General features: G+C 34.0%; 1 protein-coding gene across 5 annotated transcripts in view; it reads right to left on the reverse strand.

Annotated features, from left to right (window-relative positions):
• Nucleotides 1-21,492, reverse strand: part of LOC108377602 (uncharacterized) — a 380,884-nt gene that overhangs the window by 179,738 nt on the left and 179,654 nt on the right. For 2 of the 5 annotated variants that reach the window (XR_001849341.1, XR_001849339.1), the window contains exon 4: nucleotides 16,564-17,004. The exons of the other annotated variants lie outside the window; for them this stretch is intronic. The gene's annotated coding sequence lies outside the window, so the exon portion shown is untranslated. Of the gene's footprint in view, nucleotides 1-16,563; nucleotides 17,005-21,492 lie in introns of those variants that run through there. 5 annotated transcript variants of the gene reach the window in all.

Consider the following 21,492-nt stretch of genomic DNA (forward strand, 5'->3'; position numbering starts at 1 on the left):
ATCGATCTATGAAGCATTGTTTATTTTTTTTTTGAGTTAATATATTTTCGAAGGTAATTAGAAAATATGTAAAGAACCGACTTTCTCTTGGAAATTTAATTTATAATCTTATAACTGGAGTCTACTATCGCACCCTTTCCTCAAACGTGTATAACAAATACACCCAAGGTTACCCAGGTCCACGTTTTGGTCTATATCTCGAGACCCTAGTCATTTTTTTTTAATTTTCTTTGCTACAAACCTCACGGAGCCCGAGCCCTTTCCAACGAATGCAAAACCGTGGGAATCGGTTCGGCGGTTCTTGAGTTATAAGATTACCAAGGAAATGTAACTTCTTTTTATATATATAGATATGTGGTTTTATTCCCAATCCTATAAAACGAAACTTTTCCAATTAGTTTACTACTCTTCCTGGTTTCCAATGAAATTTCCTATCTGAAAAGCCATCAAAGAGCAAAATCCGTTGGGATTTGACAAAGCTACAGAAATAAGATGTCCTTGAAGTAATATTTTGTAAAAAAGGGCAATGATTAACAAAAATTTGTTTTTATTTTTCAACAAATTTAAAATAAGCATACTCTTAAAATAAAAATTTTAGGTACATATCAGTGGCGGATCCAGCGGGGGGTTTTGGGTGTTAAACTACGTGTCATTCAGTGGCGGACCCTAGGGGGATTGCAAGAAAGCAGAGGGCAAGCCAAAAACAACGCAAAAATGTGTGGTTAATGAAGACAACTAATAACACTGGTCTACAAATTTCAACTTTTTTTCTGCGAATAAGACGGGACCTGGTGTTTCTGAACGGATTTTTCGTGCTGAACACGAATCCGGGGTCAAAAATGTCCCATCACGTCACGTTTTCGAGAAAAAAGGGGTTGAAACCCCTAAAAACAGCGTTTTTGGCCATTTTCGAAAAATTATAGAGCTGAACCCTGACGTGGTACAAATTTTGCATATATCAGAAATTAAAGGCTAAACCGTGCCCTTTCGAATGAGCCCTATGCCGAATTGATCGCGTGCACCCTTAAAGCAGGGGGTGTATTTGTGTTTAGGGGTGCAGGAAAAATTGATCACAGAAAGAATTTAATCTTAAACGATCATAGAAAATTAATAATGCCAAGGTTTTAACTATATTAAAAGTCGCTGATTACGAATCTGCAGTTAGATTTTAAAAATTTAAGATGACGGGTCGAATATGGTGGATATAAAAATTGGACTCCTAGACACAAATACACCCCCTGATCTAAGGGTGCATGCGATTAATTCGGCATAGGGCTCATTCGAAAGGGCACGATTTAGCCTTTAATTTCTGACATATACAAAGTTTGTAGCACGTCAGGGTTCAGCTCTACAATTTTTCGAAAATGTCCAAAAACGCTGTTTTTAGGGGTTTCAACCCCTTTTTTCTCGAAAACGTGACGTGATGGGAAGTTTTGGACCAGATTCGTGTTCAGCACGAAAAATCCGTTCGGAAACACCAGGTCCCGTCTTATTCGCAAAACCCTTGTAGACCAGTGTAATTTTTCCCCTCAAAAGAAACACTTGGATCAAAAAATCGGCGTTAAGTACCATCAATGATTTCTAAGTTTTGACAAAATTATGGCCGGCACTTCCGAATTAGATTCTGTGTAAGCGGTGGAGTCTTTGGCATAATGCAAATTGGTTCGGAGCTGCTTCGGCGTTTGGGCATCCGTACTCTGATATAGATTTGAACCAGAAAAAGGCATACACTTTGAAAGCGAGTTAAATATTTTTGCTGTCCGTCTAAATTGTTCACGAAAGATGAACATCATCAGACTGTAAATTTATTTACCCATAAATCTTGCATGGGAAGTCGTACCGCAAGAGCGTAAACCACCACGGTCTTCTCGAAGGAACGTGAGCGTCAGTTGAAGCAGCTACTTTTATTCTGCGCGAATTTGTTCCATCTCCAAATGTTCCTGGCAACATTTTTTTCAATATTTCACATTCCTCCTTTCGTATTTTCGAACGTATGACGCGAATATATTAAAAATGGGTAGTTCGGTTCCAGAATGATTTAACTCGAAGACACTTCGATACAACCTGATAAATGTAATGGGACATGGGAATTGAATAAATTTATGGTCCAAATATTTTTGGAAAAAAAGCGATTGCACTTTTTTTGGACCTGTATTTGAGGAAGTGGTGTCGAAACTCATGCCACCAATTCGATTGATAAAGTTCCATTTGATCAATGAATCGCGAACAGTAGACGCAATATCATATCCCGTGCTAGGTTCTATAATAGCAGCATTCAGAAATTTTGACGATCCGTTATAGCTTACAAGGATTGCGAAGCGATCAAATTTTTGTGGCAACTATTGCTTCCATAAGTTTGTCATCCCTATGAAAGCCCACTGTTCATCTACGAATTATGTATAATGTGAAGCTAGTGAGTTTGGCAGATGATCGCTAATAACTAAAAGAATAATCTAAAAACAAGAAAATCTAACCTAATCGCCTTGGATACCCGCTAATACCAAATCACGATGCTTCTTTCGCAAATCCTTGAACAGAGGTCCGAATGCCCACTCCCAAAGCTTCTGCTGCTGCTATTAACATGTGTACTGCTTTTCCATCCGAAACCTTAGCATCGTCGAGGGAAGCGGAGAGACGCGGTATGACCCAATGCTTCTGCACTCTTTCTCTAATTTCCTAATCGTCATCGACATCCATAACCAAGTCCGAAGTTTTATCATCGACCCCATCATCGCATTCTAAATTCTATAACCACTTTTTAAAATTTCCACAGTGAAATCAAAAAGCATAATTGAAAAAACATAATTATATAACGTAAAAACGTTGACGTTATTATGTATTTACCACTAGCTTGTTGTGACGTTTTTAAGCGTTTCCACTTTCGAAACTCTTCCACTTCCTTTCGCGCTTGTGATCGTTTTTCTCGCGCTTACAAATTCATATCGACACTTCTCTCTTTGCTTCAACAACTCTTGCTTCTCTTCTCCAAAGCCAATATTTCTCAGAATGTCAGCGTGAGAAATATCGAGGAGGTAATCTAGTTTTTCTAGAAACTCAGCTTTTATATGTGGCGACATCATAGAAGAATATTTCCGAATTCGACTCCATACGTCGTACAACTTGATTAAATTTTTAGAGCATTTGTGCGATTCACGTACTGGCAAGCGTGCTTGTTGCCAAAAAGCGGAAGCTATACTCACTGCCAACTTCGCACTTTCTTTTAAAGTTAGTTTTGTGATCCGCATGTTGTAAAAAATACCCGTAAAACTTGCCGGTGGGATGATAACTTAGCACCCAGAATCTGATGGGAAATTCGTCCAACTAGATCAATATTATAAATATAATTCGAGAAGCTTCGGGTTGCAATTGAACAATTGTTCGATGCTGTTTCCGCGGTCGATGTTGAATTCTTACTTGTACCTACATTAGTGCTCGCGGTACAAAAAAATTCGTAATTTGACCAATAGCGCAAGCTAATAAGGACATATTATTTCTGGAACTTTGTCAATTTCTAACTGATTTTGCACTCTGATAGCTTTTTAGATAGGAAATTTCAATAGACACCAGACATATTAGTAAACTTAACTGTACTTCACGCAAAAAGGAAATTTTTTCCGGCCGGTGGTTTGAAATCGGAACAAATTTTATGAAATACATACAAACATTAAATATTTCTTGAAGAACAACAACTGCCGACAGCTCATCATGTGCACATGATGGGCGGGTCGAAAAAAGTTGATTTTCATGAAAATTTAAGCATTATAGAAAAATCAGTCCATAAACAACACAACAATCGACTTGTGAAGTGCGGAGTATCTGACTCCACTCCTATGGATGCTGACTCGGCAAAGCCCTTGGTCTCGTGAATCACCGAAAGTGTCCTCAGTGTCAATCCGAAAAAAGGAAGCTCTTTTTTACCAAAAAAAAAGCTACCAATGGAAGAACTCCATTCTCTGAGATTCTGGACGTTTCTTTCTTATCTAAACTACTTATGTAATATTGCTGACATCTTCCAAGTGGAAGTACTGGGGATTTAGAGGGGATGTAAAGCAATATTAAGATAAGCCAAATCGGTACAAAAAAAGGAACATTCCGATATAACCAAACCGCGGTTTTGTTACTGGCATAACCACATATCCATTTCAAGGTAGTAAAAGATAATTAGCTTCCCGCCAATACAACCGTATATGGTAAAGAAAAATTGCTAGAGACGGATCTCCCCTTAAGTAATTTGAAGCGATGACAATTAGTTGCCTCCTAGGAGTAATCAAGAGAAATCTACTCTTGCGATTTACTCGAATGGCTGAATAATGAAAACTGAAAAGCAGACGCCCTTTAAGGGAGTTAAAAGAGGTATACAAATATATATAAGTAGAAAAAAGCCATATCCTCGGAGCACTAAGTTCACGGCGAACATGCTGCCTGCCGTAAAAGTATCCGTGTCGCAGCTGCAAGATGGAGCATAGTAAGATAGTAACTCATCTCCCCTAAAAAATCGGATAGAGAGCTGTTCTTCTGCAAACATAAATGGATTTCTCGGCAAGGTCAAGGAGTTTCAAAATCGATTAATTCGAGATCATAGTTCTTTTCGCCTTATTTTGGCAAACTCGCCACATTCTATATCGTATTACTCGTCACGTAAAAACACATTTTACGGATTATGACATACGTTAACGAACTTTTTATCCCATTCAGTTTTATACGACTGACGTATCACGTAATTTTCTTTCGTATAGTTTTCGATCCGTGAACGGATGTTACGATTCGAGCCCTGGTGGTGATTTCTCTCTTTCCATTGCTCATGAGGCATTGGCGTTATGCTACTTTCGCTAATGATGATGGCTTGCACAAGTCTCATGGAATCAGTTTTTGCTGCGCCACACCGCAGACCAAGTTCGTAAAGTGCACATATATGGACTTGAGATTGGAATAAAATACCTACATATTTACTTGTTTTCTGTTTTTATAGTTCATTAGACGTATAATTTCGAATAAAAATCATGTGTTGTTTGAATTATTTACTTGTTCTTATATTTCAATATTTTTGGTAATCAGAAAATTAACAGTTAAAATATCAATTTTACAAGCAGTTTGTGTATGTAAACAGCATTAACATAATGAAAGTAAAACAAAACAAAAATTAGTGGAACTTTAGAATTAAAAAAAATTGTTTAACACATTCTATTATACAATAATATACATGTATGTACAACATATGTATGCAGGTAGAAAACTTAAAGCTAGATACTTTGTTACATATACATACTTAGATTTACAATTAGTTAATTCTTATGATTCTTACGATATTGGTAGATATGCATACACTTACATTTGCACGAACGAGTATTTGAATTGAATTTGGCTTGGCATAATTACTATGTATACACATTAGGGTGGTCCAAACAAAGTAAATTCGTAATTTTAATACTCTCACCGCCTAGGATTGTCCTCTGTCTAAAAACATATACCCCTGTTTTTTTTTTACTCGAAACATATTTAGAGGTCGCTCAAAAGTTTCCCAGGTATTTTATATAGAAAAAATCTTTTTCGTAGAAATGGTATAGAAACAGTGAAAATAAATATTTTCCTGTCGGCAAACTCTGCTTTTACTCAGGAGGCTTCAAATAATAATATCCAATTGTTTATTTAACCATTTTTCAATAGTAATTATTTTTTATAGGTCCCCAAGAACCCCAAAAAATGTAATGGAGAAGCCCATAAAAAATAGTTGATATTAAAAAATGGTTAAATAAAAAGTTGGATATATTCTGTCTAGTCTCGTGAAGGGGAACAGATTTTGCCGATTGAAAAATATTGATTTTCAAGGATTTTGTACCATTTCTATAAAAAAGTTTTCCCATACAAAGGAAAAACCTTGAGCGCTTTGGGCGACTTGTAAATATTTTTTTAACAATCTTATACAATTAAAATTTCGACTTTACTTACCCCCTCCCCCCTGCATGAATTTTTGGACCGCCCTAATGTACATACAAATGTACATACATACATACAAACGCATTTGGAGGAATATGTACATGCAGTATAGTATTTACATGTGCATATTATTTAGTGCTTACACGGTCGCAATCGTCTGCTGAGCTTTTTTGTAGAAATAAAAAAGCACGAATGCAAAAAAACGCTCTGTTCCATACGCAACAGGGCTGGGTTCGGTAATTAATTAAAAAAAAAATATACAGAGCAAGGGGAACGCAAAAAACAATAGGAATTTTCGTGTTTTGGTGGCTTCTTAAATATAAGACCCATTGAAAAAGTGAAAAATGGCATTACTACCATTTGCATTTTCACACCCATGTCAATCGCTTGTAGTTTGAAAAGCGAAAAATGTAAAAAAATTGCGAATAGAAGCACACACATATCGTCGGTGATACTGCAAAACGGTCTATGTCTATTGGTACCATTGACACGTAGATGGTCTCTTACTTGCACCGGAATGCATCTGCAAATCATTACACCCTAATAAACGAATGAAAAAACTGTATACCTTTTGCTGATGATGATGAACAATTGCAGGAAGCGATCAGATACAGATAATACTTAGATAAATTAAGCACCAGAGGTAAAAAGTGACAGAACGTTTTGTAGTATCACCGACGATATGCAAAAGATAAAATATACATTACCAAAAACTTAGAATAAAGATATTTTAAACAGTACTCGCCGACTTTAAAGCACTTTTCAAACAAAATTAAGCTTCTAGTTTCGAAACTGGTACAAAAATACAAACTTATTTTCTTTCTTACCAAAAAAGAGAAAAGTCAAAATTAAAGAAAATATATATAACTTTCACTCGTACATTCATGGAGCGCACCAGTTGTCTTAATTTGCTTGGTGTTAAAGTTAAAAAGATTATTTATTAGAATCGGCTAGACGAATCACAGTGTGAAAAATTATCTTTTTTTCGCACAATAAAATATATCAAGATCGAGAATAGATAGCGAAATAAATCTACTGTATTTTAAAGCTTTTAGCGTGACTTTTAAAACATCCTTCAAAAAAACAGAAGTCTTTTAATTGTTTCTCTCTTTGACCTGAAGGCAGTATTAAAGAACTTTTTTAAATGTTTTAAACGCGTGCTTTTGCTGCTACTGCCTCAAGGAATTAATTTCCATGAAAGCAAGAACCGAAAAAGGGATTGGATTTTTTTTTAAGTTCATTACATATCTACTATTTTAATTAAATTAGTAATTAATTAAAAATGTAAAAAAATTGCGAATAGAAGCACACACATATCGTCGGTGATACTGCAAAACGGTCTATGTCTATTGGTACCATTGACACGTAGATGGTCTCTTACTTGCACCGGAATGCATCTGCAAATCATTACACCCTAATAAACGAATGAAAAAACTGTATACCTTTTGCTGATGATGATGAACAATTGCAGGAAGCGATCAGATACAGATAATACTTAGATAAATTAAGCACCAGAGGTAAAAAGTGACAGAACGTTTTGTAGTATCACCGACGATATGCAAAAGATAAAATATACATTACCAAAAACTTAGAATAAAGATATTTTAAACAGTACTCGCCGACTTTAAAGCACTTTTCAAACAAAATTAAGCTTCTAGTTTCGAAACTGGTACAAAAATACAAACTTATTTTCTTTCTTACCAAAAAAGAGAAAAGTCAAAATTAAAGAAAATATATATAACTTTCACTCGTACATTCATGGAGCGCACCAGTTGTCTTAATTTGCTTGGTGTTAAAGTTAAAAAGATTATTTATTAGAATCGGCTAGACGAATCACAGTGTGAAAAATTATCTTTTTTTCGCACAATAAAATATATCAAGATCGAGAATAGATAGCGAAATAAATCTACTGTATTTTAAAGCTTTTAGCGTGACTTTTAAAACATCCTTCAAAAAAACAGAAGTCTTTTAATTGTTTCTCTCTTTGACCTGAAGGCAGTATTAAAGAACTTTTTTAAATGTTTTAAACGCGTGCTTTTGCTGCTACTGCCTCAAGGAATTAATTTCCATGAAAGCAAGAACCGAAAAAGGGATTGGATTTTTTTTTAAGTTCATTACATATCTACTATTTTAATTAAATTAGTAATTAATTAAAAATGTAAAAAAATTGCGAATAGAAGCACACACATATCGTCGGTGATACTGCAAAACGGTCTATGTCTATTGGTACCATTGACACGTAGATGGTCTCTTACTTGCACCGGAATGCATCTGCAAATCATTACACCCTAATAAACGAATGAAAAAACTGTATACCTTTTGCTGATGATGATGAACAATTGCAGGAAGCGATCAGATACAGATAATACTTAGATAAATTAAGCACCAGAGGTAAAAAGTGACAGAACGTTTTGTAGTATCACCGACGATATGCAAAAGATAAAATATACATTACCAAAAACTTAGAATAAAGATATTTTAAACAGTACTCGCCGACTTTAAAGCACTTTTCAAACAAAATTAAGCTTCTAGTTTCGAAACTGGTACAAAAATACAAACTTATTTTCTTTCTTACCAAAAAAGAGAAAAGTCAAAATTAAAGAAAATATATATAACTTTCACTCGTACATTCATGGAGCGCACCAGTTGTCTTAATTTGCTTGGTGTTAAAGTTAAAAAGATTATTTATTAGAATCGGCTAGACGAATCACAGTGTGAAAAATTATCTTTTTTTCGCACAATAAAATATATCAAGATCGAGAATAGATAGCGAAATAAATCTACTGTATTTTAAAGCTTTTAGCGTGACTTTTAAAACATCCTTCAAAAAAACAGAAGTCTTTTAATTGTTTCTCTCTTTGACCTGAAGGCAGTATTAAAGAACTTTTTTAAATGTTTTAAACGCGTGCTTTTGCTGCTACTGCCTCAAGGAATTAATTTCCATGAAAGCAAGAACCGAAAAAGGGATTGGATTTTTTTTTAAGTTCATTACATATCTACTATTTTAATTAAATTAGTAATTAATTAAAAAATTTTACTTTTAGGGTCATGTAAAAGGTCCGATTGAATGAGAAATTAACGTAACCTCAAAACCAGACATGGGCACATTTGCCCGGAAAATCATGGGCAAACATGAAGGGGGCAACGGATCTTATTCAAGAATGATAGAATACAAGATTGCGCCGATTGCAGCAGAATTCGTGAAAGAAATTTTGGCGTGACGTCACCGCAGAGTTGACAACTGAGAGCGGCAAATAAAACTGCTGTCTAGTGATGTGCTGAATTGTCGGTACCCAATAATTAAAAAAGGCTTCGGTACGCAATACCTCCTTATCGGTACGCGATACTGATTCTTTACATTAAACCTTGTTGACATAAAAATATTTCATATCATTCGTCAGCAAAACCGATACCGATTCGAAAATTGTCGCTAACTGGTTACAGAATCTGTCGCTAACTGGTTACAGAATCTGCCTACAAAAATGATATCGTCCGATTCAGCTGGAACAAAAATGCTTCAAACAAGCAAGAGTTTCCCTGTATTATGGCCTCGAACCGACATATATACATCTTTCATTTTAATCAGTATTAAAAGCTCTATAGGCTCATAAATTCGGGTTTTTAAAGCCGACTCTCCACTGAACCGCTTTTTACATATTTTTGGCCTATCCCTGCAAAAATCGTTGGACCATGTAGTCCATTTGTGGTATATTGGAGTACTTACAAAAGTGTTCCTCTGTCATGCTGTAGAGGACCAACTCGTGCCTCTGCGCCAGCTTATTGTTTGTTACCCGATAACTGCTCGTGTTTTAACGAAATGTGATTGAAGTTGAGCATTTGAAAGCACATTTGCATGTCTGGCTGTAGCTGAACGTGTAGAGATGTTCGCTGTTAGTTGTGAGCTCCCAGCATGTTCAGGTTCAAATGCCGTCAGAGGCAACATGTAATTTTTAATTTTTGTCNCTTGGTTTTTATTAATTTCGAAAAAGCATTTGAGAAGTGAAGAACAAAAGCGTGTACAAACGAAAAAATATAACAACAATGCCATTGTTAATATGTTGGAGTAGTTTTGTGCTACTCTGATGTAATGCAGGGATGGAGTATATGGTCCTGCCCTAGGACATCGCAATGTTAATTGGACCATATTTTTTATATGAATTGTGGTTAATTTTGGAGTATTCCTTGGTCCTTAGGGAGTACTCTTTACACGTATGCATGGAGTAGTCGCGATTTTTGCAGGAATGTGCCTTTTTACTCGAAACCTAAATGTTTCGGTACCGAGTATCAAGAGTATTGGATACTTAAAAGTATTGACTCAGCACATTAGAGGTGTCAAACTATCGATAGTCACACCATCGATAGTTTTGATAGTTTTCAGAAAAACTATCAATATTCACGATAGTCTCGAAAAAAAGAAAACTATCGATAGCACTATCGATAGCGCTAAATCAGTTAGGTTGCTTTGTTTTTACAGGATTATATTGAAATAAATATTATCTTATAAAAGTTATAACCATTTAAAATTAAGTAACTGCTTAGCCAAAATACTTCTCTATTTAGAAAGTTCAAAAACAAACACAAGTTATACAAACAAAACAGGATTTACGATTAACATATGTATGTATAAATTCAAAAAAATTGGGGGAGATGATCGATAGTTCTACTAAACTATCGATATTTTTGATAGTATAAGAAAAAACTATCAATGAGTATTGATAGTCTAAAAAAATTGAAACTATCGATACTATCGATAGTTTGACAACTCTACAGCACATCACTGTACATCTGTATTCTCTCCACCGTGGATCTTACTAATACACGTATACTAATGAGAGCCACTGCACACGCATTCTGGAGTAAAAAGGCCCGCTCTCCCAAACGTACGCCACATACACTCCTCCTCATTTGAATAGCTCAACCTTTTAATCTATTTACATTTTTAATTTTGTTTATTTAATATTCATTACATCCGATTTTAAAACTTTACACAGAGTTAAAAAAATTTCAACAAAGGGGTACAATAAAGTGCAAGTTTCAAGTGTCTGTAAAATAGCGGTGATTTTTGACAATTTTTTTTGGTGATGGTGCTGCGCTTTTTCTCTCATACGAAGTATGCTCGACAAAATTGTATATGGAATTAAATGCGCAGCACCGTCAATAAAAAATAAATAAAACTTCAAAAATCAAGGCTATTTTAGAGTCACTTGAAACGTGCACTTTATTACACTATAATTGAATGGGCTACAAAACTGCATATCCGAAATTTTTCTAAAAATATTATTAACTTATTCACTGCAGGTCGTTAGGATGGCACACTCATAAGTTGACCTTTTTAGAGAACAGTTTCCAGCTCTCAAGAAAAACGAAAAAATCATATAAAATACTGCCCAAGAAATGGAAAAAAAATTTCTTTTAAGTTTTAATTTGTAAAAAAAATTTAAAATTGCCTTCACCCGTAGAATATGCTATATTTTTACAAAAAAATGTATATTAAAAAAAAACAAAAGGGAAACTGTACATACTAAGGATTGAAAGGGTGTGAAATTCAAATGACGAGGACTGTATATCAGCAGATGTGATCACTACCACAAGTAAACGCGAGCTGAAAATGTGATTGGGTTAGTGTGCCAATTACGCCCCAATAAACACTAAAAAAATATTTCTCCAACCTTGGCGAAATTCATAGTTCTCAAGTTGATATCCAACATCATTCTCTAACCCATCTCTAACCGACGCGCAGATACGTAAAAAGTGATAGAGAAACGAATTTTTAATTATCAAGTAAAAAACTAAAGCTATATAAAGAGAAAAATTACCAAATTATCTTCAAAATATCCTCAAATAATCTTGAAAGAAAATAAAATGCCAAGTGAATCAAGTGGCAAAATTACTGTCGGACTGTGTACTGTGAAGTGAATTATTGTAATACGATTTGCTTAACGACATAATACAAAAGGAGTAAAAATTAATATTTAAATTCACCTATGTATGTCGTTTCAATCAAAAAGGTATAAGTTATTTTACTATTTCAATTTCAGTATTTCAATGATATGTTTGAGACCAATTGGAGAATTACATTGGACTTCAAGTTGAGAACTAGCATTTTCTCAACTTGAGAAGCAGTCCTTTTTTCATACAAAGAAAAATGCCCTTTTTGTTGAGAACGCTATAATCCTCCACTTGAGGTACTGTTGAGAAACAACGTTGGAGATTTGAGAAATACCTTAGTTCTCAACTTAAACTCATGTTGAGCTCAAACCTAAATGTTTATTGAGACGTTTGAATGATTTTGCGTTCATTTTGTTACGCTCTCGCATGTAATGCTTACGCTCTTTAAGCAGGCGCTCACTCTCTGTCCATGCTTGTATATGACTCATATAATATGAGCAAATTTGACATCGCTATAACTGTTGCCAACTTTAAGCCTTTCGCAATAAATTAAGTGCGTTTGGGGAATTAAAACGCGAAATTTTTTTAGTTTAGCGCTTGTTTCATTCTTTGGTGCCCTCTTCAAGGCAATTTTATAATAAAAGCGTGATTCTATGGTGACATTGTATTTATTTTGTTCATTCATTTATTCATTCCAAACGTGCGGGTAACTTTATCCGTTGACTTACACATAAGTTAGTGTTTGGCCGAGCTTCTCCTCTGGATAATATGCTCCCAGATAATCCAAACGCAATATTTTCGCACAGTCTCTATCACGGAATTCATAGAATATTCTGCTAATAAGCTGGGTGTACGCATTTGTACAAAAGTAAGCAATTGCATGAAAATAAAGCCGCTAGAGAAACCAAGTAAAGTTTTGTAAATTGTTTTACGAACAAAAGAATATTTTGCTAATTAAATTAATTAACTGCGCATAGATGGAAATATTTACAAGTGACATTGCGTGATTACTTAAAATATTTGAACATACAGCTTTATATGCAATAATACCATTAAACACAGCAACACAAATTTGGTGTTTTTTTGGGAAAATTGCGCTATTTTCAGTGTTTTGGTGCTTTTTTAAATAAAAAAATTGGCAATACTGATCACTATCTGACCTTCATCGAGCGCTATTTGCTGGGTTCGGACTGAAAAATGGGAGTAAAAATCAAGTTTTCATAGTAGATGTGCATTTCTTATCTTTATAAAAAACAATTCATTTCTCCTCGTATCACTGTATTGTGGGACTAAATAAGGGGCTAAAGCTGCCTTTACAAGGGTCGATTTCTATAGACTGGAAAATCGACTAGCTAAAGAATTTACATTTTACGGTTCAGATGTCATTTACACGGGTCGATTTTTGTTGAACGACAAAAATCTACTAGAAAATCGAGCCGTGTAAACGCGCCTTAATCCAGTGAGCAATTATCATTAAAGTTAAAATACCTTGGTTAAAACTAATAAAAAGTTATTTCATTCATCGGTGGGCAACGACGCAATTACAGAACTTTAGACAGAACAATATTTTTCGATCGGGTTCAAATCGGGCGATTCTGTGGGCCTATTCACGAATTCAAGTTTATTTTGCAAAGGTGCTGTAAAATAAATCGCGCATTTTTTTTTAATAAAAGCCAATATTTTATAAAACCTAAAAATTGGAATCAAAAATTCTGCGATATTACCTTTGACATTAGAGGAAGAGATTGTAGCTATAGGTGCAGCATATTTTGCCGATATGTCGTAGGGTTGCCTATTTACACGGGACTTGAATTTTAAGAAAACGTCATACATAACTTTCTTTAAAGTGCTGTATCTTGGAAACCTTTAACGAAGCTTAATGAAAAAAATTTATTTCTTCCGTCTTATTATGGGATTTAATTATAAATTTTTTAACATTAATAAGCAATGTATAAAAAAAAACTATTTTTTTACATAAAAACATTGTTTATAATGCCAACTTTAAGTACCCAAATGGGCGTAATGGGCTACGAAGGCATATGGACTCTAGATCGTCTAACGCTCGAGCAATATGATAAATAGACATTTATGAAATTGTATATTTTTGAAAGAGGAAAGGTGTGTAAAAAGCAAAAACAATATGAATAAATCATATTAACTTTACTAAAGGTCTGAAATCAAGAAAATCCCTTCAAGGAAATGGCAGAATTGAACTTTGTTGCAAGTACACTTGGTAAATCTGCCTGCAACGTGATTGGAGGAAATTTTAAGAGACTAGCAGCTAGAGCAAGTCTTCAGTTCCCGACTTCATAACAAATTCTTACACCCGAAGCCCTCTACCAATGGAGTAAGAATAATTTAGAGAAAACGAAGGTGCTGTATGCGTCCAAGAGTGACTACAATGAAGTTAAGCAAAAGCTTCAATATAGATTCGCAAAGACACAATATATTCCGGGAAGGCACAAATTTCATGCCTTTATACCCGAAACATCAACAACACTCATTGCGAAAGAATATTCGACCTCCAATGATAGCTTCAAGCTTAAAAAAAAATAAACCTAATGAATAATAAAGTTATAGTTAAAAAAACCAGCAACACGCTTTTATTACGATAAGAACTAAAACGAAAAAAATTATTTATTGATATAAAGATTCGTTTAAGAAGGATATGAAGTTACCTAACTTCATGTTATTTAAGCTTTTAAACTAGCCGTGGCCACCGTGGTGTAGTGGTAAGCAGTGCGCGCTTCCACTGCGCAGCACATGAGTTCAAACCCTGGTCAAAGCAACATCGCAAAAAAAACAGAAAAAAGTTTTTTTTTTAACAGCGGTCGTCCCTCGGCAGGCAATGGCAAACCTCCGAGAGTATTTGTGCCATGAAAAACAGCTCCTCATAAAAATACAATCGCCGTTCGGAGTGGGCGTAAAACTCTAGGTCCCTCCACTTTGTGTGACAACATCAAGGCTCACGCCACAAGTCGGATGAGAAGCTCGGCCAAACACTAACATATGTGTAAGCGTCAATCTATATTATATATAATATATAATTGAAGTAATTGGCACGCAGTCATAGTCGAAATAAAGTTCACTGTAGTCATTGTTAGTTGCAGTTATTTTTTACAGACATCCCATTGGAAACATACAGCACCTTCTTTTTCTCTAAATTATTCGTACCCCATTGGTAGAGGGCTTCGGGTGAACGAATTTGTTGTAACGTCAGGAGTTGAAGACTTGCTCCAGCTGCTAGTCGCTTGAGATTTCCTCCAATCCCATCGCAAGCAGATTTCCCATGTGAACTTGCAACAAAATTAAATTCTGCCATTTCCTTGAAGGGATTTTGGTGATTTCAGACCTTTAGTAACGTTGATATGATTTATTCATAATGTTTTTGTTTTTTACAAACCTTTCCTCTTTCAAAAATATACAATTTCATAAAATTTCATATTGCTCGAGCGTTAGGGGGTTGTAGGTCTTTTTTTGTAGTCAAAAGATTGGTACAATAGAGCGATGTTCTATTGAAACAATTATTTCAACAAATTAATTTTCGTGGTTGGGATAAAGAAAAATATTTGGGATACGATATGCACCAAATTTTGGCAAATACCCAATCGTGTGACACTGCCTTTAAACTTGTATTTATACGGATGTTGTTAAAGAATGAACTATAAAAAACTAACTAGAATTAAATAACAATGAATATAATGTTTTAAAACTTGTGAAAATTTGGTACGGCTATAATTTTTGCGACTACTGTACATTAGACTGCATCACCAAAAAAATTGCGTTTTACCTCCCAAAATGAATTTTTTTATGAATAAAAATAGTTTCTTAAAGGATTTTTAAAAAGGATGACAAAACGGTTTAAGCTTAAAAAATCTACATAAAAATATTAAAAAATTGTATCAACGGAATCATAATAATGAGATTTTCGATGCTATTTTTTAACTTTTTTCAAAGATTTGTGTATGAAAAACTTGAATAACTGCTCCAAAACTTTACCGATATAGATTTATGAGGTATCAGTGAAAAGGTATTTTTTCAAATTTCTCATTTATTTTAAAAAACAACTCCTTCACGTACCAATTTTTTCTTTATTTAATACCAACCCATCTTAATTCAATATGGAATGATACTCGTTTATCTTACCTTCCTCTTTCATACTTTGAATGAGCTTATTCGCAAAGAAATTAATACCTTACCATTGATACCTCACAAGTCTAAATTGGTAAGGTTTTGGCTGAGTTATTCAAGTTTTTCTTAAACCAGTCTTTGAAAAAAGTACAAGAACAGCATCAAAAATTTCATTATTATGATTCCATAGAAAAGTTTTTTTTAAATATTTTTAGACAAACTTTTTAGGCCTAAACTGCTCAGTCATTTTGTCACTGTTTTTATTAATAAAAAAAACTAAATTTTTGGAGGTATTTTCAAATCGGCCCAGCTCACGTAAATCTTAATATTTTTGTGCGATATTTTGGTGGAAGTCTTAGAATTAACCACGTTTCCTATCGAAGCATTTTATATTAAGAAAATTTAGTCTTCTGGCAGTCAGCCTTGTTATGAGTTTAATTTTCCCCGAACCGGTTCACTTTTTGTTTTCCGTTTGTTTTTCGGGCGAAACTCAGGAAAAGGCTGAGTTTCTTTTACCCTCCTATTCGGCTTTCGTTACTTTTACTTGAGAAATGACATCGCCGCCAGGGCGGCGCAATCTTGCATCCTCTCATTCTTGTATATTTCTTCAAAACAACAATTACACACGTTTTGCCGTTCTTAGTTCCCTCCATCTCGCTACTCAATCGAATGCCACTTTTACGTAGAAATCAGAAATCAAAAGACTTCTTGTCATGCTGTACTTTATATTAATCGCTTTCACACAGAGCTCATTAAACACGCATGTCCATGCAGCGCTAAATATACTCGTACAAAACTTACGACTTGGGTTTCTATGCATGTATGTACATATGAACTTATGTACATATGTATATGTGTGCATGTATATCTGTATGAATGTATATATATCTATATTTATTAACAGGTATTTATGTTATGTATTATTTTGTAGCAATAGTGTAGACCAGGACCAGTAGAATTTCGCAAATATGAATTCGCCGATAGTTCTTTTTTCATTCTGTTTTTTCTTGTGATTATTAAAATGTCTGAAACCCAAGATTAGGACACGCACTGTACAAGGAAATAAGGAAGAAAGGAAAAATATAAAATTAATTATTATGTATATACAATATTTGTTCATTATATGTATAAGTATGTACAAATATTTATATTAACAATAAGTAAAAACCATGCATATAAACAAACAAGATATTATTAAATTGTAATTAATACTTGATTGGGTAAGCATACATATTTGCGTGAGCACATCAGAATGTGTACATATAAGAAGAGTTGAATACCAACAATGTAGAGAAATCAAAGATGCGCAGATTAGAACCAGAATCAGCCCTTACAGGAAAATGGGCTATTTTGTAGCTAACTTTTAACTACCCAGTAGTGGGGTCGATCTAACTTTTTAATTGTTTATTTTCTTCGACCGTAATTAAGTACTTTTAAGGGGCGGTGGCCGAAAAAAGTGAGAACAGGTTTTCTCTTCATTAGGTGCCATTTAACTTGTAACTATGCATTAGATGTCAATAAGAAAAAATTAAACGTGATTTACATATTCGCTAATTTGTTAGACATAACATCAAAATATAATAAATAAATAAATGTGTAAAAAATTTCAAAAATCACGTTAATTTTTCTTATTGATATTTTATGTCCAAGAGTAGCTAGTTGCAATTTAGTTGACACCTAATTCATTGGTAACCAGTTCTCACTTGTTTGCGGTTATCGCCCTTCAAAAGTAGTTGGTTATGGTCGATGAAAAGTCAAAAGTTTGCTACAAACTAGCCCCATTTTCTGCAGAGTATGTTTGAAACGCAAATCGTTGCAATAGTGAGCTTGGATAGCATAAGCGGAATATACTGGGATTCTTTAAGTTGACCAAAGTCGCAGGTAAGAATAAGTACTCAGATAAAGCGAAGGAGTTGTCTTGTTCAGATAGTTATAAGGAATCTCTGAATGATTTTGTCTGCTCACATTTTCCGGCATGTAAACCCGGCATAAACCTCGAGTCCGCAATAGATAGTGAGAACTCTTTCCGTCGAATATTATTACGACTAGAAAAGTTGACAGAATCTCCCCACCCATGCAATGGCGGAAAGCGATAGAGAAAATTGGTGAATTGATGGGATATTTGTAATTCTTTGTTTGTTTTTTATCACCTCCTACCATCTTTTCAATTCTTGTAGTTTTTAAATATATGTTCCTTGTTTATAAGGATTGTTCTTATCGATATCGCTCCAGGTGCATGGATAAGTGCTGATGTCCGACATTAGGCCAGACATAATATCAGCAAGTTTCAACTCTGTAGCTATTGTTCCATTGAAGGCATCGCACAGTGGGAAATTGTCTTAATCTAGCACGAAAAAAACCCCATAACTTTCATTTAAAACATTGCAGAGCTTTGAAATTTAGGACGTGTGCACAGATGGGCTAAGTCTTATTTGTCACCAAAAATGGGAGGTTTAGGTTAAGAAGGCGCGGCATTTTGTATATATGAAGGATATTGGAAAAAAATGATTGTCGAAATTCGATACATTTACTAAAAACACAAGTAAGTTATTTGATACAATGATCGTTGTTTTAACTGCAAAAACTATTATATTTATGCATTTCAATACATTGTGTTATAGGAATATGTAAGTAAATATGTTCATGAAAATAAGCAGACAACTACTAAAAAGTCAGTCAAAATCCAGATAGAAATTTATTTTCATAAAATTAATTATTATAATCAGGTTTTAGAGTTCATTAATTGTAATTAAGTTTGCATGTATATATGTATACAAGGGATTTTTCGAATGTCATATTTTTCGCGAATGTGAATGCGAATGTGCGAATGTTAGGAATAAAATTAAAAAAGCTATAATCAAGTTTGGCATCCTTTTAATTACTTAAACATTTTGTAAATTATTACAACATTGAACAATGTTTTAATGTAGTAGTAAACGTTCAAAAAGGGCATATTATATTTCAAAAAAGTAATTTTGCTGCCTTTTCTCCTATGATTTCTTAGAGGCTTATATATAAGGCCGGCTGCACTGAACATTGCTCACTTGGAACGCTGGCGGATGGAGCGCTCAAATTTTTTCGCGCCAGATCTGTAAATTTGTCGTATTTTAGCAAGAATGATAGAATACAAGATTGCGCCGATCAGAGAGGATTTTTGAGAATAACTTTTGTGTGACGTCACACTGGTGCAATTGCGAGAGAGAAATGCCAAAACGTGAGCAAGAATGGAAGAAGAAGAAAAAATGTTGCAAGGAAAACGTAAACAAGTTACACAAGTGTGACGTCATGCAAACAACGATTCTGTCAAATTCGTTAAGAAAGGAATAGCGGTCCGAGATCGGCGCAACCTTTGTATTCTCTCAATCGTGGTATTTTAGTTTAGTTTTCCACCAATCGAGAGGATTTTCACCGACATGATCTCGTTTTTCTTTAAGATAGGCCTACAATTGAACTTTAATTTCACATTTTTTAATGTTTCCAGATTCTATATCCGAGCCTTCGCCTTCGCTGGAGGAATCTAAAATAATTTTAGGTTGCTTATAAGTAGGGCTCGGAATTGCAAATGCATGTTTTTATCGGGAATGTTAAAATCGAAATGGTTAAGTTAACCGTTTAAATTTAGAGTGAAGCTGGCTCTCTCTGTATGACGTACTGGAATTCATTAAAGCCGCCAAATGGCTGTAGGTTGAACGAGTTGTGGAATCAAAATAGCAAACTTTCTCAACTGTCTATTCACAAGATTGTATCTGACTGCTTGATTATAAAATAATTTTATACTTGAATATTTATTGTATTTTGAAGTGAATTGTTTTCGTTATTTTCTTGTTAAAATACATGTGTTATTTATTTTTATTCCGGTAATAAAATATTAAAAAAAATGTTTTTAATTGCATATTTTACTTGTTTATTGCGCATATTTCTGACTTTTGAACCCTACTTATAAGACTTTTAAAGTGTTCTTACACGATATGTATTTGCATCTGTAAATGTGACTTTTTCAATATATATGAAATTGCGTCTGTGTGTCAAATTAACAGTTTTTATTTAACTATTTAAAAGTACGTTCTTTGAAAACGAAATAAACTAAACTCATATGATTCTATCTGTGTGTCAGATGAAAATAGAAGCATTTCTATTTCGTATATACGTGTATCTGCTTTGTACAGAAACGAACCTAATTTGCCTTTACACGATATGTTGGCATTTTTCATATGTAAAAAGTGGCATGTACACATGCAAATACATATCGTGTAAGAACACCTTTAGCAGTACTTGTTGAAGGCCCATCAATGTTGCTTGATATACTACTTAACCGTTTAGCACCTGAAGCTAAAAGCAAGTTATTGTCCGCAGCCTGGTTAGACACACTTACCGCCCAATTCTGTGTTTTCTTGATAAATTATTTGTAAAGAAATTTTATCAAGATTTTTATCAAGTAAAATCTCCCATCGCTTCTGTGTCAATATCTATACATATAATAAAATTGTAACAGGTCGATGTCTGTACATTATAGATTTTAAAGAAAAATTAACGTGGGGGTCTTTATTAGGGCACCAGAAGCCAAATCAAAAATTTTTACAATTTTTCTCTGTCTGTCTGTCTATATGTATGTTTGCACGCGTATCACTCTTACAATACTTACAGCCAAAAATATATTTTTAGAGTTGCCACCTGGTTGAAAATTTTAATTTAATTTAATGTATAAGATAAATTGAATATTGCAATATGGGTGTCAAGCTGAAGAGGTTTAGGAAATTTTACTGCCGAAAATATTTTTATGTTTGAAAAATTTTATTGTATTAAATTAATAAAATAAATGAAATCTATATTTTTAATAAAGAGAACATGCTCTAGTAGTATGAAATTCAATGGTCTTACGAGTATACCTTTTACTTGTGCTTGGAGCAGGGTGTCAACGTTTAAAAAAAGTGCTTAACATCTTGTTTAAAACAATGGGGAAAAATCACCTATATTTAAACACGTTTTAATACCATAACGGGCATTATGCTGCAAATAAAACTTTTGAAGAGTACAAAAACTATTTATTATATGATTGATGTTTTTTATATATGTTTTAAACATTCAAAAGTTTTATTTGCAACATAATGTCCCTTATCGTATTAAAACGTGTTTAAATATAGGTAATTTTTTCCATATTTTTTACTTTTATAAACAAGAGTTTTGAACAGTTATCATTATGAATACGGAAAGAAGGAAAAGCTTATACTTCAACCTTTTTCTTTAAAGCATAGGCTTGTACTTCTACCTTATACCTGGGAGATATCCGGATGAGTGAAACAGCATTTTAAGGAAAAATATTTCTCCTTAAAACAAATTATAAATTTTTTTTTAAAAAAGAATTAATCTGATTCCCGATTGAGATTCAGCGCGTCAAAAATCTTTGGAAAAGTATAATCTGATACCAGGGTCTGAAAAATTACGGCCTGTGTAGTAACAGGCGCAGAGATGAACCGCTCAGGCACATTTCTTTACAACAGCGTACAATTGCTGGCGTATGCCGACGACGTCGACATTATC

Source organism: Rhagoletis zephyria, unplaced genomic scaffold (genome assembly GCF_001687245.7).
Source record: "Rhagoletis zephyria isolate East Lansing unplaced genomic scaffold, Rhagoletis_zephyria_1.1 Rzeph_scaffold_00108, whole genome shotgun sequence".
NCBI lineage: Eukaryota > Metazoa > Arthropoda > Insecta > Diptera > Tephritidae > Rhagoletis > Rhagoletis zephyria.